The sequence below is a fragment of the Pseudophryne corroboree genome, chromosome 4, assembly GCF_028390025.1.
Source record: "Pseudophryne corroboree isolate aPseCor3 chromosome 4, aPseCor3.hap2, whole genome shotgun sequence".
Taxonomy (NCBI): Eukaryota; Metazoa; Chordata; class Amphibia; order Anura; family Myobatrachidae; genus Pseudophryne; species Pseudophryne corroboree.
The window spans coordinates 477,223,962-477,244,514 of NC_086447.1; the positions used below are offsets into that span (position 1 = coordinate 477,223,962).

The 20,553-nt window shown below is 44.3% G+C and overlaps 1 protein-coding gene across 1 annotated transcript in view; it reads left to right on the forward strand.

The window, feature by feature from the left end:
- The first annotated feature begins 14,164 nt into the window (after positions 1-14,164).
- The window catches only part of LOC134911518 (protein lin-28 homolog B-like), a 354,771-nt gene continuing 348,382 nt past the window's right edge, over positions 14,165-20,553 (forward strand). Inside the window, exon 1 of the mRNA XM_063919682.1 lies at positions 14,165-14,465. The gene's annotated coding sequence lies outside the window, so the exon portion shown is untranslated. The remainder of the gene's footprint in view (positions 14,466-20,553) is intronic.

The following is a 20,553-nucleotide window of genomic DNA, read 5'->3' on the forward strand; positions in this document are numbered from 1 at the left end:
AAGGATTCAGCACCATATGCCTCTTTTAACCAGGATTCCAGGAAATCCTCGGGGTGTGCCCCTTCTTCTTTTTCGGGGAGGCCTACGAACCTCACGTTGTTTCTGCGGAGTCTGCCCTCCATGTCCAGGAGTTTGGCTTGTATCGTTGTGACCTGCTGTGTAACCGCAGACACCGATTGTTGCAGAGGGCCGCTGAGGTCTTCCAGGTTGGAGACCCTTGTCTCAGTTTCGCCCACCCTCTCCCGTACTCGCTGGACGTCCTGTCGCAGCAGTGATAAATCGCACTGCACCTTCTCCATCTTGTCCGATAGGCGTTGCTCGCTGGCCGCTATGGCCTCCAGGACCTGCTGGATGGAGGGTGCAGACGGCTGCGTATTCGCCCCCGAGTCGGCCCCAGCCGATGGATCCATTCTGGCAGGGGGGGAAGGCTTAGGAGATGACTGCGTCGACTGAGATGTAGGCTGTCGGGCAAACCTCTCCAGTTTAGCCGCGGCCGCACTCTGGCCGCCCCTCACCATCTTGTGGGGGTCCAGCTGTAATGAGAGTCCCGTTATTCAGTGTCAAAAGTATAACAGTGGAAGGTAAATGCAGCAACAGCAGCACGCCAGTCACTGGGAAAGCCAGACGTTGTAATGAAGGGAGAGGGGAGAAGGGGGACCTGGGGGGTCCAATGGTATAAATAAATATGTCCAGTGTGTGGTATTCCAGCAGTATAAGCAGTAGGAGGCAGGGCAGCTGGGACAGTATCAATCCTTCAGCCCAGTGCAGTCTTCACCCACACTGCACCTTGCTGTGTTCAGTGCCTCAGGGAGCTGCAGGTAAAATGGCCGCCCAGCACAAGGATTTCCCCCTCCTTCCCTCTCTGCACCAGCCTTCAGGGTATCAGGATGGCTTCTGTATATGGCCCTGAGGGTGCAGGAGTGGGGTGCCGCTCCTTTCCTGTGCCGCTGGACGCCGCGTCCGCCTCGGGCGCTCGATCGTGTGCGCGCGCGCACGCGCCCGGCGGAGCTTCAAAATCGAGGCCGGGGACTGAGCTGCGGCCTAGGCCCGGAGTCCGGGCGGCCGCCGACGCGAGCCGGGAGCGCTCGGACACACACTCCACCGCCTCCCCAGCACCGCCGGGCAGGAGATTAGTCCAGAGGAGAGCAGGATCGGGGCCCCAGGATTGTTGCAGGATTAATTATCCAGGGAGCTCCTCGATCCTGCTGCCTAGTCCTCTGCTGCCGTGGCCACACTCTGCATATTATATTTAAATCTATGATTTCAATAGAAATTCCCACTGTAGACTGTTTTTTTATTTTCTGATACTACATAACGGTCATATACAAAAGGGACACAAACATCACACAGCAGTTACTGTCATGTCCATCCATGATAAACACACATTATTATTATTATTATATATTTTTTTTTGTACAGTTCATTCGCCAACACCAAACTATTATGTTATACCACTTTCAGACAGAAAACCTGGCAATTACCTGGCATTTGAGTGCCGGGTCGTGTTGCCAGGCTCTGTCTGACCCCCCTTTCACACAGAGAAGCAAATTACTGCGTCAAGAATTTAAACCCGGTAATTTGCGGATCAAAAAGGGTATTTTGTCTGTGTGAAAGGGTCAACCCAGTCGAAATTCCTTGGTCTCCAATCCCGGTAAATCCCTGGGTCTAATGGGGCCCATACACTTGTGAGATATCTGGTACAACCGTTTGATTTCGACCGCGATAAATCGCAGGATTGTATGCACATCTTATATACCACGCAACGCAAGGCGCGGGCACGCCGGTCAAATCTTGCGTCTCAAGATATTATGTGCTGCACTTAATATTTATCGCATCGCAGTGCGATTGCATGTGTTTTTAAAAACACATCCGATATATCGCACTGCGATGTGCGATGGGCACCTGCCGCCGCTCCCACTCAGCGGTGACGTGCCCATCACGTGATTACCATGCGATCTATCGCATGGTAATCACTTTGGCAGTTCAGGTGGTCATATCTGACTGGTTGGAATGAAAATCTGGTAATGGATGCAAGCAAATGATAATTGACCCATTGCTCCCAAACACTGGAAAAGGGACACAAACTGTTGTTCATATAAATTGGTTACATCCGTGATTTAACCAGTTTGTCTTAACGACAGGTTTTGTCCATTTTCCAGTGTTTAAGAGCAAATGTACGATTGTCATTTGCTTTCATCCATTACCAGGTAATTGTATTTTGTAAGACCAGCGTAAGACCCAGGAATTTCAACCCGAGTTGACCCTTTCACACAGAAAAATGACCAGTGTTTTTAATTAAATTACCGGGTAGAACTGCTTCACCCGGTAATTTCAGTTTCTGTGTGAAAGGGTTATAACTTAGTAAAGCACAGACATGGCATCAGTCTCTAACTGGCCAGGTTTCCCGGCGTTGGTCAGCAAAATAAATCCCCCCCCAAAAAGTAATTTTATACCTTAGACTCCTCTTTCCTTTCCCAGACTAACAGGCAAATGACTCTCTATCTTGCTTTTAATAGGGAGCTCTTCACAGATGTTCTGGTTAATTAATTACATGCTTTCAGCTGGCCCACTGCGAGGTGGTATGGGAATAATTGTTCAGAGCCCACAAACTGCACCATTAATACAACTAGCTACAGAGGTACTATACTGTGATACAGTGTTATTCCCACATGTACTGCTTCTTTTCCTCCATACACCATTCTGCTCCCACTCCCTTATTTCTCCATGCTCTTTCCACCTAGCACTACTCCTCTTCTTCTTTTTCCCATCCTGCTCCCACTGCCTTCTCCGGGCTGCTCCCACATATATTGCTTCTCTTCCTCCATTCACCATCACTTTTCCATGCTGCTCCCACATATACTGCGTCTCTTCATCCATTATCCATCCTGGTCTCACTCCCTTTCTTCTCCATGCTGATCTTCTTATTCCTGTCTTCACCCTCTTGGCTTCTTCTCTTCTGCAGCTGCTAGTCTTTAGTCTAGTGGACTCTTCACATCTTTTCCATACTGACAGCTTATTTGTTCAAGTAATAACAGGAAAATATGTTGCAGTTATCACTTATATGAAACAAATCAGGGTTAAATACTGGTATTTACATAATGTGATCACCTTAAAAAAATCCACAATTTTGGCGACATTTTGGGAAAATGTAAGTCTTTTTTTTGCTTTATAAAACATTTTATTTACAGTACATTTCTTGCAGGACTCAGATGTCCTGCAAGATGTGTACTGTAAATAAAATGCTTTAGCAGCCAGCAGCAGGAGCCATCAGGTGATCCTGAGCAGTGGCTGCGAGATGTTAGCTGAAATTGGCCCAGGATGGCGGGCAATCCGATTAGTATTGCCGATCAGCAATGATCGTGTATAGGTAAGAGAAGGGAACCTGATTCCCATGAGTTTGGGCTGAATAAAGGTTTTCTTCCTGCAGCCACGGATGGCATATCCTTTTAAGATGGGCCTTCTTTAGCTCAGCTGGCAGGAGAAGGCTGGGGAGAGGTTTCCGCAGCAACATAGAGGCCAGCCTGGTATACAGAGCCTACAGGAGGATTATAAATTAAAAAAATATATATTTTTACTATATATAACATTGTATTTACAGTACAATTCTTGCAGAATGTCAGAGTCCTGCAAAAAGAGCAGCCAGCGGCGGGAGCTATGAGGTGGTCCTAGGAATCGCCCATAGAAATCTGGTTGGGAAAGGGGAAGAGAGAGCTGGGGGAGATGGGCAACCAGTTCAGCACTGAACGGCAAAATGGGTGGTGCAGGGGTTGGCTTCACTTCTTCTACACAATGCTACACTTACAAGCTCTGTGATGTGGGGGTTGGGGCTATGATGATACAATTCTGCGCAAATCTCACTAACATCTGCTCCTATTAAAACCCCAGCATCAGCTGCTCTGGGGCCTCAGAAGCCTAGCTCTCAGTAGTGCAGCATGTGGTTGACATCTTGATGTCACCTGTGCTTTGCGGGGAGCTTACATACAGCTACAGATCCAGTAGCAACATAGAGGTGGGGCGTAGGAGACAACCTCTCTACAGCCAGCTCTGAGACACGCTGCTACATACTGTAGGCATTCACACTGCTGGCTCCCTGCCTCTCCAAAGCTACAGGGGAGCGCTCTCCAGGGAGTTGAAATCTAGTTGCATCCTGTGAAGAAATACATCCAGGGCACATACAGTCATGCTGTCTGTGAAATATCAGGGAGCGGAGGATCACTGAGCAGTCTAGCTGTATTCCAGCAGGGACAGATGTATGCACCTGTTATGAGTGTCCAGGCTTACGGCTCTCCATTTCACTATGGGATGCGTTTAGCAGGTCATACCCCCTCCGACATCAGGATGCCAGTGTCGGTTATGTGACCGCCAGCATTTCATACAGAGACACTCACTACAGTGATTAGGGAGCACTCTACCAGACACCATGCCTTACCTTCCAGAGGCTCAGAAATCAGCACTGAAGAAAACCTCCAGACACAAATGGAGGATCAATAACTCAGTATATGACCTGTGATTGCAAGATATGGGGCAGTATTTGTATAGACATCTTTTTACAGGTGGGAGGTAATCACATTCATAAAAGGAGCTATAAACATTATATAGATCTGGTAGTAACAACTGCTGTTGTTCAGCGGCATCAGCATCCTTCCACAGCCCAGCACACAGCAGCGTGTGCAGGGTTAGGGAGGGAGGCTGCTGCTGCTGATCAGGAGTAGTCTTCTCTATCTAACTGCCTTATGTTCTGCTGCAGTTGTGCTGTAATGCAGTCGTAGTGGGGAGAAGAGTTAAAGGTGGGGTTGATTGTACTGATTGCCCCACCTCCACCTGGAGCCTTTTGTGTACATAGTGTGTGTGTGGCTCCACGCATCAAAAGAGACTTTCATTTACTACGTCCTACATGATAATAAAAATGCAGAGATTCAGATACATACATTTGCAAACATATGGTAAGCCACCAACCAAGTCAAGGCGTCCCTGCTCTGGTGGTCCTTCACTACATGATAATAGAATCACTTTGTGTCATACATTCACAGATTTCTAAATTGAAAGCCAACTCACCTGGAGGCACACCAGGAACTCGGCTGCTTTGGCTTATTATCACAATCGCTTTTGCCTTCCTGTGGGAGTATTAGCCATGTCTTTATACGTTGGGTATGGGATCCTGGTGGGCAGGATCCCGGCGGTCAGCATACCGACACCAGAATGCTGGCAGCTGGGTGAGCTTGTCACAGGCTCTATTCCCACTCTATGGGTGTCGTGGACACCCACAGGTGGGAATAGCCGCAGTTAGCCGGGATTCCGGCTGTCAGCATTGTCAGCTGTCGGGAATCTGGTGTCTGTATCCTGAATGCTGGGATCCTGTCTGCCGGCAATGTAACTGTGGGGCTAATTCAGACCTGATCGCTCGCTAGCTGGCTTTTGCAGTCCTGCGTTCGCATAGTCGCCGCCCACCGGGGAGTGTATATTATCTGTGCAAGTGTGCGATCGCATGTGCAGCCGAGCGATACAGAAAAACTTTGAGCAGTTTCTGAGTTGCCCAGGAATTACTCAGCCGCTGCAATCACTTCAGCCTGTCAGGGACCGGAATTGACGATAGACACCCGCCCTGCAAAAAATGCTAGCGAGCGATCAGGTCTGAATTACCCCCTGTATCTCTTCTTTATATCTTCAGGAAGATTTGTGTATTAGAAACTGGATTTTATGATGGGCATACTGTTCAATTATCGATATTCGAATTTGCTGATGGTTGAACAGTAATTATTGGTCTGTCGGCCATGCTGAAATAGTCCTGCAAGTCTGAAAGATCCGATAATTGGTTGGCCACATCTGGTAGTGTATGTGCTGCCACGGCCAACATTTCCTGAGTTCCTTCACAGAGGAGGAGCCCATATATCATGGCCATACATTGGGAAATATCTCCGGTGTCAGCACCAGATAAAATGTCTGACAGCCTACCAGAAACAGAGCAGAGGATACAGCTGAGGAGGGTGCATCACTGGACCTCAACAGAGAGGTAAGTAATGTTAAATACCAATGCCATTTTTGGTTAGTATCACTGCAATAATAAGCAAAATATGCCGTTGGGGACAAGACCCACAATATGTGAAAAATGCTTTTATATGAAACATAATGCATACTATTATGTATACTCAGAAATGTATAAATGATTGCATCATGCAATAGATTGATCTATAATATCATCACGATTGGTGGTCCACTCCATACTTGCAAGCTAGGGAAAAAGGCATTGATACACAAGGATAAATGCTATCTATTGCATAATGGTCCACCAGATTGCTAGGTTCTTAATGGGTTGTAGATATGATCACCCAGCAATGTTAGCCAAGGGTCAGGAGGGTGTGAAAGTAAAGAAAGACAAAATATGTGAGCATTATGTGTACTGTACAGAGAGGATGTAATTAGATAGGGAAGCATAGAAGGCTATGTGGGTGGGAAGCATGCAGGCCAATCTAGCATGTCGCTCATTTCATCCGCTGGGTGAAATGATCGGCCCCCCGTCCTCCTCCGCATCGCTCAACACACATCGCGCTGTGCTGAGCGGAGAGTGAGATGTGTGCTGAGCGGTTCGCTCAGCACACATCTCTCCCATGTATATGGGCCTTAAGATTTGGACTGTAATATTCCAACCCCACCTCCTTTACTGTTACCAGGCCTGGGGGCGGGGTGTGTGAAGTGGAGGCCACCATGTGACAGTGCTGCAGGGGAGGCCGTGTCTGATTGTTTGAACCATGTTTCTGTTATAGCTAGCATATTGAGGTTTTTAAATTAAAAGGTCATGAATAGATGTTAATTTGTTGCAAACAGAGCATACCCGGTAATATGACCCTGTAGCTTCCGGGGTTGAACCTGCCACCTGGGTAACCGTGCAATGTGAACGGCATGATCATCCAATCTAGGTCACGCTAAAAGTATAGAGAGCCCGAACACCGGCACATGGAGATGTTGTCATCCCCAAGTGCCGGCAGAAAAGGCAGACTGCACACGGGCGCAGTCTGAAAGGGGTGTACCCGCTAATATGCTGGATAGAGCCTGCGGTGTGAATGGGGTTTGACCTGGCTTTAACATGGGTTGGACCCAGCATTTTCATGGAAAAGGGTTATAACTTATACTTTATACTTCATGATTACCCAATGCTGGTAACATATGGGTTTCATAACATTTGTTCATATCATCCTGCATATTATATTTAAATCTATGATTTCAATAGAAATTCCCACTGTAGACTGTTTTTTGATTTTCTGATACTACATAACGGTTGTCACGATCCGGGTATCTGGACGCCATTACTTGCCTTTCAGATGCCTTCTGAGGCTGGCTCAGCGTTCCAGGGCCGGATCTCATCTGTGTTCCTGATGTCCACACTATGCATGTCCCTCCTGTCACTCTGAGATGCTGTCACAGCGGCGCCATGTTTGAATCTAGCATGGCGTCTCCCGTCCTCCGCCGCCGCTCTTGTGTTACAGTATGCAGGTTGTCAGAGTGGTGCCCCATGCCTGCCGCGGCCTCCGATGTCATCCATGTGTCTCAGGGTGCAGTTGTCAGTTTGGCGTCTCCTGTCCTCCGCGGCCGGCGCCGCCATTACTGTTATGATTCCACATGGTTTTCCAAACCAGCTTTCCCTCCAAGTACTAACATGGGCGCAGCCATGTTTGCCTTAGTCACATGTCCATTCTCCACCAATCTGCTACACAGTGAATCTGCATGATTGGCCAGCCAATGCCTACCCTGCAGCAGGTATAAGTATCCTGTGCCTGAACCAGGAAATGGTCAGTGCTTTGAATGTCAAACCTTGTTTCAGTGTCTCTTCCCTGTGGTTGTTTTTCCAGGTTCCAGCTCCTGTCTCCAGCAGCTACTACGAGACCCGCACCTGCCTTCCATCTTGCGGTGCAGCCTGACTCTGCAGCCCTCCGTGGCTATTCCAGCTTCCAGCTACTATCATCTGCTTCCAGCGTTCAGCTTTCAGCAGTCTTCACTTTTTTCAAAGTACCGGTGTTACTCCAGCAGATCCCTACTTACCAGCAGTATCCACTACCACCGGTAACCTCTACACTAATCTCCTGTTTCCACGCTCCCTAGCATCTTACAGTATCCACTCCGTGTCTTCATCACCTGTCTGGTTCCATCCAGCATCCACTCCGTGTCTTCATCACCTGTCTGGTTCCATCCAGCATCCACTCCGTGTCTTCATCACCTGTCTGGTTCCATTCAGCATCCACTCCGTGTCTCTACCACCTGGCTGGTTCCATCCAGTATCTACAACAGTCTGTTCAAGTTACCAACTACATCTATACCTCCACTGGCGTGTTCCTCGGCTATCTTCACTACTACAGCCAGGCCTGGTAAGGTTAATCCATCAAGGGACTTTAACATCTTTTCCTTAACCTACCAGTGCTCTGTGATACCTTCCATGGTTACAAGTGATCCAGGAACTGTGTTATATGCCACTTGCTTTTATCAACTGTGAATACTGTTGTTATACACGGAGTCTGTTAATAAAACCTTTTATTGACTTTTAACCTGGTTGTCATGGTCACACCTTCGGGTAATCTTTTACACTTACATGTCCAGGGGTCTGATTAAACCCTCCAGGTTTAATTTCATTCCAGCCCCTACAACTGAGGCTTCCTCCTGTCAGCCAAAACCCTCAGTTGTGACAGTAAGCACTGACCATATGAATCCAGTCGGAGACCAGGATCACTCGGCCAGGCCGATGCAAGAACTGGCAGCCAGACTCGAACATCAGGAGGCTGCACAAGGCCACATCATCCGCTGTCTCCAGGATCTCTCTACCCGACTGGATGGGATTCAAACGACCCTCCGTGGACCTGGCACGTCCGGTGCATCCACAACAGTGACACCAGCTGTAACCCCACCCACCTTGCCCATTTCTACTCCACGTCTTCATCTTCCAACGCCAGCAAAATTTGACGGATCTCCAAAATTCTGCAGGGGATTTCTCAACCAGTGTGAAATCCATTTTGAGCTACAACCTGGCAATTTCCCCAGTGACCGTACTAAAATTGCCTATATTATTTCTCTTCTCAGTGGCTCAGTCCTTGACTGGGCATCACCTTTATGGGAGAAGTCCGATACCCTGTTGTCTTCCTATACTGATTTTTTAGCTACATTCAGGCGCATCTTCGACGAGCCAGGCCGGGTAACCTCTGCTTCATCTGAGATTCTCCGTTTACGCCAGGGAACACGTGCTGTGGGACAGTATCTCATACAGTTCAAAATCCTGGCATCCGAACTGGCATCCGAACTGGCATGGAACGACGAGGCCCTGTATGCTGCATTCTGGCATGGCTTATCAGAACGCATCAAGGATGAATTAGCTACCAGAGGCTTGCCTTCTAAGTTAGATGAGCTAATTTCACTATGCACAAAGGTTGATCTTCGTTTTAGAGAAAGAGCAACTGAGCGAGGAAGATCATCCTTTCCAAAGTCTTCTCCTCCTCCTCGTCAACCGTCTCCATCCAAAGATGAGCCCATGCAAATTGGCCGTTCCCGTCTATCTCCCGCTGAGCGCCGAAGACGTCTTTCTGAGTCTCTCTGTCTCTACTGTGCAGCTCCGTCTCACACTATTAATGCCTGTCCCAAACGTCCGGGAAACTCCAAATCCTAGCTCGCCAGGGAGAGGGCCGGCTAGGAGTAATGATCTCCTCTCCATCTCCTCATGATTGTAATCTCCCAGTCTCGCTTCAAATTGCTCAACGTTATAAGAACGTCATTGCCCTCCTTGATTCCGGAGCAGCTGGGAATTTTATAACCGAAGCTTATGTTAAACGGTGGTCCCTACCCACCGAGAGACTTCCTACGTCTGTTTCCTTGACTGCCGTGGATGGCAGTAAGATTTTTGACGCAGTTATTTCTTTAAGGACTCTACCAGTTCGTCTGAGAGTAGGAGTTCTTCATTCAGAATTTATTTCTTTTTTAGTGATTCCAAGAGCCACACATCCAGTGGTTTTGGGTCTTCCATGGCTCCGTCTTCACAATCCATCGATTGACTGGACGACTACGCAGATACTAGCATGGGGTCCCTCCTGTGCTGAGACCTGTTTGTCCAAAGTGATTCCTGTTTGTTCTTCCTCCCCCAAGTCGTCTGATGTTCCACCTCCTCCATATCAAGATTACACAGATGTGTTCAGTAAAGCCTCCGCTGATATCCTTCCTCCTCATAGAGAATGGGACTGTCCAATTGATCTCATCCCAGGGAAGGTTCCACCTCGAGGCCGAACTTATCCGTTGTCCCTTCCAGAGACGCATTCCATGGAGGAGTACATCAAAGAGAACCTGGCGAAGGGTTTCATTCGACCTTCCTCTTCTCCAGCTGGCGCAGGCTTCTTTTTCGTTAAAAAGAAGGATGGTGGCCTGCGGCCGTGCATCGACTACAGAGGTTTGAACGACATTACCGTTAAGAACCGTTATCCTTTACCCTTGATTACAGAGCTCTTCGATAGAGTTAGCGGAGCAACCATCTTTACAAAGTTGGATTTGAGGGGTGCCTACAATCTCATCCGGATCCGTGAGGGTGACGAGTGGAAGACCGCCTTTAAGACCCGGGATGGACACTATGAGTACCTCGTCATGCCCTTCGGATTGAGCAACGCTCCAGCCGTTTTCCAACATTTCGTAAATGAAATCTTCAGAGACATCCTGTACCGCCATGTCGTAGTTTACCTAGATGATATCCTTATCTTTGCCAATAATCTAGAGGAACATCGTTTCTGGGTAAAGGAGGTTCTGTCCCGTCTCCGTGTCAATCATCTCTATTGCAAATTAGAGAAATGTGTTTTTGAAGTCAAATCCATTCCGTTTCTAGGTTACATTGTGTCCGGTTCCGGACTAGAGATGGATCCTGAGAAACTACAAGCAATCCAGAATTGGCCGATTCCCCTAACCCTCAAAGGGGCCAAGAGGTTCTTAGGGTTCGCCAATTACTACAGAAAGTTTATACGAGACTTTTCCACCATTGTGGCGCCTATTACTGCTTTTACCAAGAAGGGTGCTAACCCGTCCAAGTGGTCTGAAGAAGCTACGCAAGCTTTTTATCTATTAAAGCAACGCTTCATCTCTGCACCAGTTCTGAAACAGCCCGACATCGACTCTCCTTTCATCCTTGAGGTAGATGCCTCCTCCGTTGGAGTAGGAGTGGTGTTATCCCAGAGGGCTAAAGATGGTCATCTACATCCTTGCAGTTTCTTCTCCCAGAAGTTCTCCCCAGCTGAGCGCAACTATGCCATTGGCGACCAGGAGTTGCTAGCCATCAAGCTCGCTCTGGAAGAATGGAGATATCTGTTAGAGGGAGCTTCTCATTCAGTCACTATTCTTACCGACCACAAAAATCTTTTATATTTGAAAGGCGCACAATGTCTATGTCAAGCCAGATGGGCACTTTTCTTTTCCAGGTTCGACTTTAAATTCCAGTTCTGTCCGAGTTCTCAGAATCGCAAGGCCGATGCCCTTTCCCGCTCATGGGAGCAAGAAAATGAGTCAGAGTCTTCGGACAAGCATCCTATTATTAATCCGTTGGCATTCTCCACGTTAGGGATGGACTCTACGCCTCCACCAGGGAAAAGTTTTGTGAAGCCGGTGTTAAGGAAGAAGCTCATGCATTGGGCTCATGCTTCCCGTTTTGCCGGACATGCAGGCATCCAGAAGACCTTTGAGTTTATTTCTAGGTCCTATTGGTGGCCAACTCTGAAGAAGGACGTTATCGAATTTATTGCCTCCTGCCCAAAGTGTGCCCAACACAAAGTCTCCCGCCAGTCGCCTGCTGGGCAACTGGTTCCATTATCTGTTTCCCGTCGACCATGGACCCATTTGTCGATGGACTTTGTTACAGATCTGCCCATGTGCAACAAGTTTAATACCATCTGGGTGGTAGTTGACCGGTTCACCAAGATGGCACATTTCATACCTCTCACCGGTCTTCCATCAGCTTCCAAGCTGGCTCAAGTGTTTTTTCAAGAGATCTTCCGACTCCACGGTCTTCCTGAAGAGATCATCTCCGATCGTGGTGTGCAATTTGTAGCCAAGTTTTGGCGAAGTTTATGTCAAGCCCTCCAAGTTAAGTTAAAGTTTTCCACAGCTTATCATCCTCATACCAATGGTCAAACCGAGAGGGTGAATCAGGACTTGGAGGCCTTCCTCCGCATTTATGTGTCTTCCTCTCAAGATGACTGGGTTCAACTTCTTCCTTGGGCCGAGTTCAGCCACAACAATCAATACCATTCCTCATCTTCTTCAACACCATTCTTCATCAACTATGGATTCCACCCTAAAGTTCCAGAATTCCAACCGCTTCCAGCAACTTCAGTTCCAGCAGTGGATGTCACTTTGCGTCAGTTTTCTAATAACTGGAAGAATGTGCGAGCGGCCCTGCTCAAAGCCTCATTCAGGTACAAGAAGTTTGCTGATAGGAAGCGTAGAGCAGTTCCTGCTCTCAAGGTGGGTGATCGTGTGTGGTTGTCCACGAAGAATTTGAGGCTGAGAGTTCCCAGCATGAAATTTGCACCTCGTTACATCGGTCCTTTCAAAATTGAACAAGTCATCAATCCTGTTGCCTACAAACTCCAGTTACCTCCCTTCCTAAAGATACCCAGGACATTCCATGTGTCTCTGTTGAAACCGCTGATCCTGAATCGGTTTCATTCTGCACTTCCTTCTGCTACGAAAGTCCAAACTCAACGGGGAGTTGAGTATGAAGTGGCCAAGATTCTGGACTCACATTTCCGTTACGGTCAATTGCAGTATCTTATTGACTGGAAGGGCTATGGTCCTGAAGAACGCTCTTGGACCAATGCTTCAGATGTCCATGCTCCTGCCTTGGTCCGGAATTTCCACTCTAAGTTTCCTCAAAAGCCGAAGAAGTGTCCTGGGGCCACTCCTAAAGGGGGGGGGGGGGGGTGCTGTCACGATCCGGGTATCTGGGCGCCATTACTTGCCTTTCAGATGCCTTCTGAGGCTGGCTCAGCGTTCCAGGGCCGGATCTCATCTGTGTTCCTGATGTCCACACTATGCATGTCCCTCCTGTCACTTTGAGACGCTGTCACAGCGGCGCCATGTTTGAATCTAGCATGGCGTCTCCCGGCCTCCGCTCTTGTGTTACAGTATGCAGGTTGTCAGAGTGGTGCCCCATGCCTTCCGCAGCCTCCGATGTCATCCATGTGTCTCAGGGTGCAGTTGTCAGTTTGGCGTCTCCTGTCCTCCGCGGCCGGCGCCGCCATTACTGTTATGATTCCACATGGTTTTCCAAACCAGCTTTCCCTCCAAGTACTAACATGGGCGCAGCCATGTTTGCCTTAGTCACATGTCCATTCTCCACCAATCTGCTACACAGTGAATCTGCATGATTGGCCAGCCAATGCCTGCCCTGCAGCAGGTATAAGTATCCTGTGCCTGAAACAGGAAATGGTCAGTGCTTTGAATGTCAAACCTTGTTTCAGTGTCTCTTCCCTGTGGTTGTTTTTCCAGGTTCCAGCTCCTGTCTCCAGCAGCTACTACGAGACCCGCACCTGCCTTCCATCTTGCGGTGCAGCCTGACTCTGCAGCCCTCCGTGGCTATTCCAGCTTCCGTAGCTGCTTCCAGCGTTCAGCTTTCAGCAGTCTTCAATTTTTTCAAAGTACCGGTGTTACTCCAGCGGATCCCTACTTACCAGCAGTATCCACTACCACCGGTAACCTCTACACTACTCTCCTGTTTCCACGCTCCCTAGCATCTTACAGTATCCACTCCGTGTCTTCATCACCTGTCTGGTTCCATCCAGCATCATCACCTGTCTGGTTCCATCCAGCATCCACTCCGTGTCTTCATCACCTGTCTGGTTAAATTATTTCACTTGCAATTCTGTGAGGAGACCTGCAAAACATGCACCGTGTGGGGTCCTGAGGACCGAGTTTGAGAACCTGTGCACTAGAACTATGATTTTAGAAAACCCCCACAATCCAGGCAAGTCTCATTGAAAAGCCCGGTCTTGCACCTACAGTATGCTCTCCTCCTAACACACACAGTGTTTTCCTCTCCAGGGACGCCCTTTGTTGTTATTGTTTTGTCCCTTCGTCTCTGGTAACTTCCTCCCATCCCCTATTTACTCTGCAAATTGTGATCAAACCTGCAGCAGCACCCTTTTCCCTGTCCATTCTGCTGGCAGGCACGCAGCCACCCGCACTCTCCACCCCCAGCAGGCGGGGACACATGAGCGCGCCGGTAACCTCCTCCGCCCTCTCCCGAGCCTGCGATGCTGCCAGTGCTCCCCACGTTGTCTGGTAGTCCGCGTCCCAGGGACCGTAAGCATCGGCTGCTGCTGCCTGCGCTGTACAGTGCGGGTCCTCCGCAGTCGCACTCCGGTCCCCGGCAGCACCGGGCTCTCTCCCATTGAGGCTGCGTTACTACCCTCCTTCCCGTCATGCAGTGATCAGCAGTTTGGGACGCGCTGCATTGCTTGGTAAATACACGGGTCTACTGTGGGGTAGTCAATATCAATCGATGTGTTTGTACCGCATTGCTGGCTGACTGGCTACCGGCGGTGTGCTGTGGGGGGCAGGGCTCTGATACACAGGAGAGAGCTGGGCAATACACAAGGAGACTGCCCTGTGCTGCGCAGGTCGGACGTGGAAGAGATCACACTGCTTCCATAAAGTTACTACTAGTCCAACCTGGAGTGAGTGAGGGGCCGCCGCCGGCATCCTGTGCCCGGCCACTCACACCAGCATAGCTCACCGTCTCATTGCTGGTAATTGTGCTTCATACCTTCCCCAGTGATCCATACTCTCCCGTGCAGGCCTTTTACTGATCACAGATTTCTAGTTCACATCATGCAGGATCCTGAAATTAGGAGGTCAGAGGTGGCTGGCTATGCCAGAGGTCAGGCAGCTCATGTTCTAGCAGGCAATTTCATTTGTTTTCCACTGTTAATAAAAAGCCTCCATATATTCTAATGTCACATACATCAAAGCTGTAATGGTCTGCATGTATTGTCTGTGGTCTATGTTATATACTGCTTGTATCACTATATGTATCTGCACACATGCAGTATGCTGGGACTCTTGTGGTATTATTCAGGTTGTACACGGTTTGTTTTTATTTTCAGGCGGTGTGGGAACAGCCATTCATACTCCAATAGGTGGCATTAGGAGTCTGACACTTTCAGTAGTGGGATGTTTACACTTTGTTCATGTTTCTGGGAAATGTAACAGGCATATTACATCTGAGTACCAGTGCTCAACTTCTTATCTTTGCACTTCAATAACTTTTGTTTATGCTGTACATGTCTATAAAGATATGTAGTTGTTTAAGAATTATGTTATAACACCGTATAATGGGGGTAATTCCAAGTTGATCGCAGCAGGATTTTTGATTGCAATTGGGCAAAACCATGTGCACTGCAGGGGAGGCAGATATAACACATACTTGCCTACCTGACCCTCTCCATGAGGGAGAAAATGCTCTGTTCCTGGTAATATATGATTGCCATCACCTGTGGTGAAACACCTTTCTTATCAATTAACTAGCTCACCACAGGTGATGGCAATCATACATTACCAGGAAAGTCCAGGAACAGAACATTTTCTCCCTCATGGAGAGGATCAGGTAGGCAAGTATGATATAACATGTGCAGAAAGTTAGATTTGGGTGGGTTATTTTATCTCTGTGCAGGGTAAATACGGGCTGCTTTATTTTTACACTGCAAATTAGATTGCAGATTGAACACACCCCACCCAAATTTAACTCTCTGCACATGTTATATCTGCCTCCCCTGCAGTGCACATGGTTTTGCCCAACTGCTAAAAAATTTCCTGCTGCGATCAACTTGGAATTACCCCCATTGTATTATCTAGTGCAAGGATGCCATTTTAACACTTGATGCAATTCTGGACTTGCAAATGAAAAGGGGTTTCATAATGTCTATTGACAAATGTAGTTGTAAACTAGTTGTCGGCCAACTAGGTAGGGGGACTTAGAAATTCAGAAAATTTATTGATTTATTGGTAAAAAATTTTTTCCCCCATAAGTGAAATGTCTTATCAACCAGTTATTAGTAATTTTTGCTGTTTAGGGGTATATATTCTTAGTACTGGATTTTTAAAACAATCTCTTTTTGCAGCCTTTGTCTGCCAGGTTTAAAAGGGAAGTAATATTTAATTCATAACAATCCTGGTTGTTGCCCTTTAAAATATGACGGGTAAAATTGGAAAAAATATTGTGGTTTTTGAAAAGTCACTGCTTAGTGAATAAACCCCTAAAGCTCAATTTTTACTGGAAATGAGAACCACATATACAGTACACTTTATTTCAGCAAGCTTATGCAGCCAAGATGCTATTACAGAATAGTGATTTTATAAGAATCTCATATAATGGAAAGAAAATGAAAATTGTTTAAAAAAAAATACATGTACTTATTATGGCAAGGAAATTTATTGTAAACAGAAAAAGCTTGCTTGCTAATTGCTGACTTTGTTCAAACTGTCTTATCTGTACATTAGTATTAATATGATGAATTTGCAAATACCTGCAGGAAAATGAGTGTCTTTTATTAAACTAATATTTGCCTTCAAATATAATAAACAATCTTTGGAAGGATTGTAGTTTACAAATTATAAAATTAAATTATATCAAATTGTATCTGCGTGTGTTTTTTTTTTTTTTAAACTAAAACAGTATCTTTTTATTTGTATATTTTATTTAGATATGTTATAGTAACAAGTGTTTCTGATGGTTGTGTCACTCTTTAACAGAGTAGGTGATGGGCGTGGTTATTTGACGGCCTGCTGAAATGAACATTAAATCTTTGCTACATTTTATTACGGTTTACTTTAGTAACTTACATTGTTGGCTAATCATGGTGCATTTTTAAAATGAGGTGTTTTTAGTGCAGCTCTATTGACAGTTTTTTTTTTTTTTTAGTTCTGTTATAAATAAAATGACAAGACAGTAAAGAGTAATATAATGGAGGCAGGTGGATTTATAATTATATTTATTTTTGTTTTATTTCTGTATGATGCCGCACTACTTATACTGTTTGATAGAAGGAAGCAGTAGTCAAAGAGAATTTTTTTTAACAACCATTCAGGAAACATTTTTTGTTGCAGAGACCCATGTGAAAATATGCAGTTAAGAATTGGAGCATCTTTTATCTGAAATATCAATTTTGAAGAGTTATTTATTGATTTTATTGTACTAATCACTTTAAATGGGAAACAAAATAGAAAAAGCACACACTAACAAATGGTGATGTTTCTATTTAAAATTCTTTTTAAATAACATAATTCTGAAATAAATCATGGTATAAAGATTTATACATTCATACACAATGTTTCACATAAAGTTTTCCTTTACGGGGGTGTTTATCAATGCTTGGTAAGAGATAAACTTGTGAGAGATAAAGTGCCAACCAATAAGCTCCTGTCATTTTTGAAAAAGCGCCTGTAACATGTAAATTAGGAGCTGATTGGTTAGTACTTTGTCACGATTTTATATCTCTCTCCAAGCTTTGATAAATAGTCACCTAAATGATTCAATTCTACATGTTCGGTAATAATATTGTAGCACTTTCAATTAAACTGTTTCAAAAATAATTGTGCGAGTTTCTAAGGTTAGTCCTTCACACAATTCAAATTAAATTAATGAAATATACTTAGGTTTTTTCACCAATGTGTAATTTAAAATAACTTAATTAAAATGTATTCTTAATTGCTCAGTTGGAATCAGTGTGTTCTAAACAGATGCAGTATACATTAATACATTTTGTATCTGTAATATTTTCTTGCAGTAAGATTGGAATTAATGTATAACATTATGAAATGCAAGAGAACATACCATTTTGTATGATCGAAATCATTAGTGTACAATACCTGTTATTTGCTGTTCTTGTCGAATAACCTGATTTTGATATTACTCTTCACCAAATTTTTCAGATAGGCATCACTTTGAAACACTCAAAGTCCAAATGAGCCCTCAAAGTAATCACCAAAGCATTTTTAAAGATCACAGGAAGATGTCTATAATTAAAATTGCATGTCTATAATTATATCAATTCGATATAAATTAACATCTAGCGTAAAGGACAAAAAAATGCCTGTGGTTTTGTTGTTTTCTGTCATATTGTCCAAGAATGTCTGCTTGATGATAGATAAAAGGAATAGTATCCTGAAACAGGAGTACAGTTGAATGAGAGGAAAAGGTTACCACTGTTATATATGGTTTTACTTTTAAATATTCAAACTGTTAGTACAACTACTTCTTACTGCTATTTATCAGTTGTTTAAGTTATGTGCCCTATCGCAGAGAGTGGCTTTTTTTTTTTTTTTTTTTTTTTTTAAATTGTAATATATCTTACAATAAATGATTACTCCAATAAATATATTTAAACCTCTCAATGGTTATGAAATTTGAAGTTTTAAATCTGCAAAAATTAACATATATTGTCACTTATACTGTTGTTATAACTAAATGCTCTAAAATACATCATCTTATGCAGATGAACTAAAGAGTTAAGAATTTCAACAATACGAAATGTTTTTCTAAGTGGTGTATGTATATCTATTAAAATGGGAACATATTGGATTATAAATGGCACACAAATGACTGAGATCTAGTAAAAAGTTTAGAAAGACATTTTTAAATGAAAAACAGTATAAAGTATAACATCTTGTAATTGCATCTGTACTAGTGCAATCATGGATGCCGCACTTTATTCTGTAATATGTTTCAGTTCTATTGATACTTAAGTTTCTATTTATTTCTGCATCTTACTTTGCAAACAATTTTTTTGTCTGTAAAAGCATATACCTTTTCCTTTCTAAAGCAAATGCGTTGCTGAAGTTTTGTCAGTACAATTTCTGTGCATATTAAAATACACATGGTTTTTGAATACATTTTATTTTTTTAATGGGGAAAATCTAATTTCTTAAAACATGCAGAAGTATTGAATTTTCTATGTGACAGTGACTGTCTGTACTGCCTGCAGTGCTAAACACTTAGCAGGAATTTGTTTTGTAAGTTGCAGGTATGTACTGAAAAATGGTTAACATGTTTGCTTACTTAGTTTCTCTAAAGTCATTCATAAGGATGTTTAACTTTAAAGTTTGTTTCAAAAATAAGAATCGGCAAAGTATAAATATATTGAAATAAAAATAATATATTACAAGATTTTATTTTAGTGTTTTTTTATTTTCTTATTTCTCATAATGCCTATAAAAAGGAGGTCTTGTAGCCATATATAGCATTAGTTGGGGGAACCCCCCCCCCGTATTGGGTCAATAACTTTTTATGACAGTTAGTGCAATTGTCTTTACTGTACAACACCTGGAGTTTGTACAATGAGAAAAGCTTAACATATCAAACTTGGAAAACTGTTAAATAAGAAAATATCATTGTTAATGTTGCTTTCATTAATTATATAAAATACATTACAAATCTTGTTAGATGTATTACAATTTTAAGCTGCAGACATACAGGTCCATATTTGTGGATATGAAGGAATAGTTGTTTTTACTGAGAAAATAAATTAATGGGTATAGGCACATCTAAGATTTCTCTAACGTCCTAGTGGATGCTGGGGACTCCGTAAGGACCATGGAGATAGACGGGCTCTGCAGGAGACATGGGCACTTTAAGAAAGAATTTAGATTCTGGTGTGCTCTGGCTCCTCCCTCTATGTCCCTCCTCCAGTTTGAATCTGTGCTCGGACGAGCTGGGTGCTTTTCAGTGAGCTCTCCTGAGCTTGCTGTGAGAAAGTATTTTGTTAGGTTTTTTATTTTCAGGGAGCTCTGCTGGCAACATACTCCCTGCATCGTACTATAAATGATTTTATATATATATATATATATATATATATATATATATATATATATATATATATATATATATATACTATAAATCATTCAGTGGGATTTTAAGTTAATGGTAAATATACATGCCCAAAAATTAAGGTTTATTTAATTTGGTTTCCAGCATTCTGCCAGTGCCTATGGTTGTCAAGTAGATAAAACAGGTGTTGGTGATGTACTGATTTATTGTCCATCAGTACTGACCTATGTTATTTTTCTCTTTATAAATATGAGTAAGATTGTTCCGTGATATGGTTGTATTCTACTTCATTGCCTAATGACGCTGTATGTGATGCCAAAATTACCATCTAACAATCAAAAACTGATATAAGTCAAATTTGTTTTTTTACGTTAGAAAAGCTTGTAAGTCAATGACCACAGTGTAATGTCTGTGCACTCCTCTACCAATTGCACTACTTAAAGAGGCAAAAACACTTTTTATCTGAAAAAAGGGGTTCAATTAAATTTCCCCACATCTACAAGTGCCAAAAGTATGGAGAAATCGGAGTTCACTGACTTCTCATTATGCTTCGATTCCTGCTGCTGCCCCATTGATCATGAGCGCAATTTGTAGAGAAGTTTAATTTTATTTATTTTTTTGCTAGGGTTTAACTCTACGTCTGGGCTGTGCCATGTGTTCACAGAAGACTGCCGGGGAGAAGCAGTGAATAGAAGATATCTTCCTGCTCTTTCCCACAGTGCACC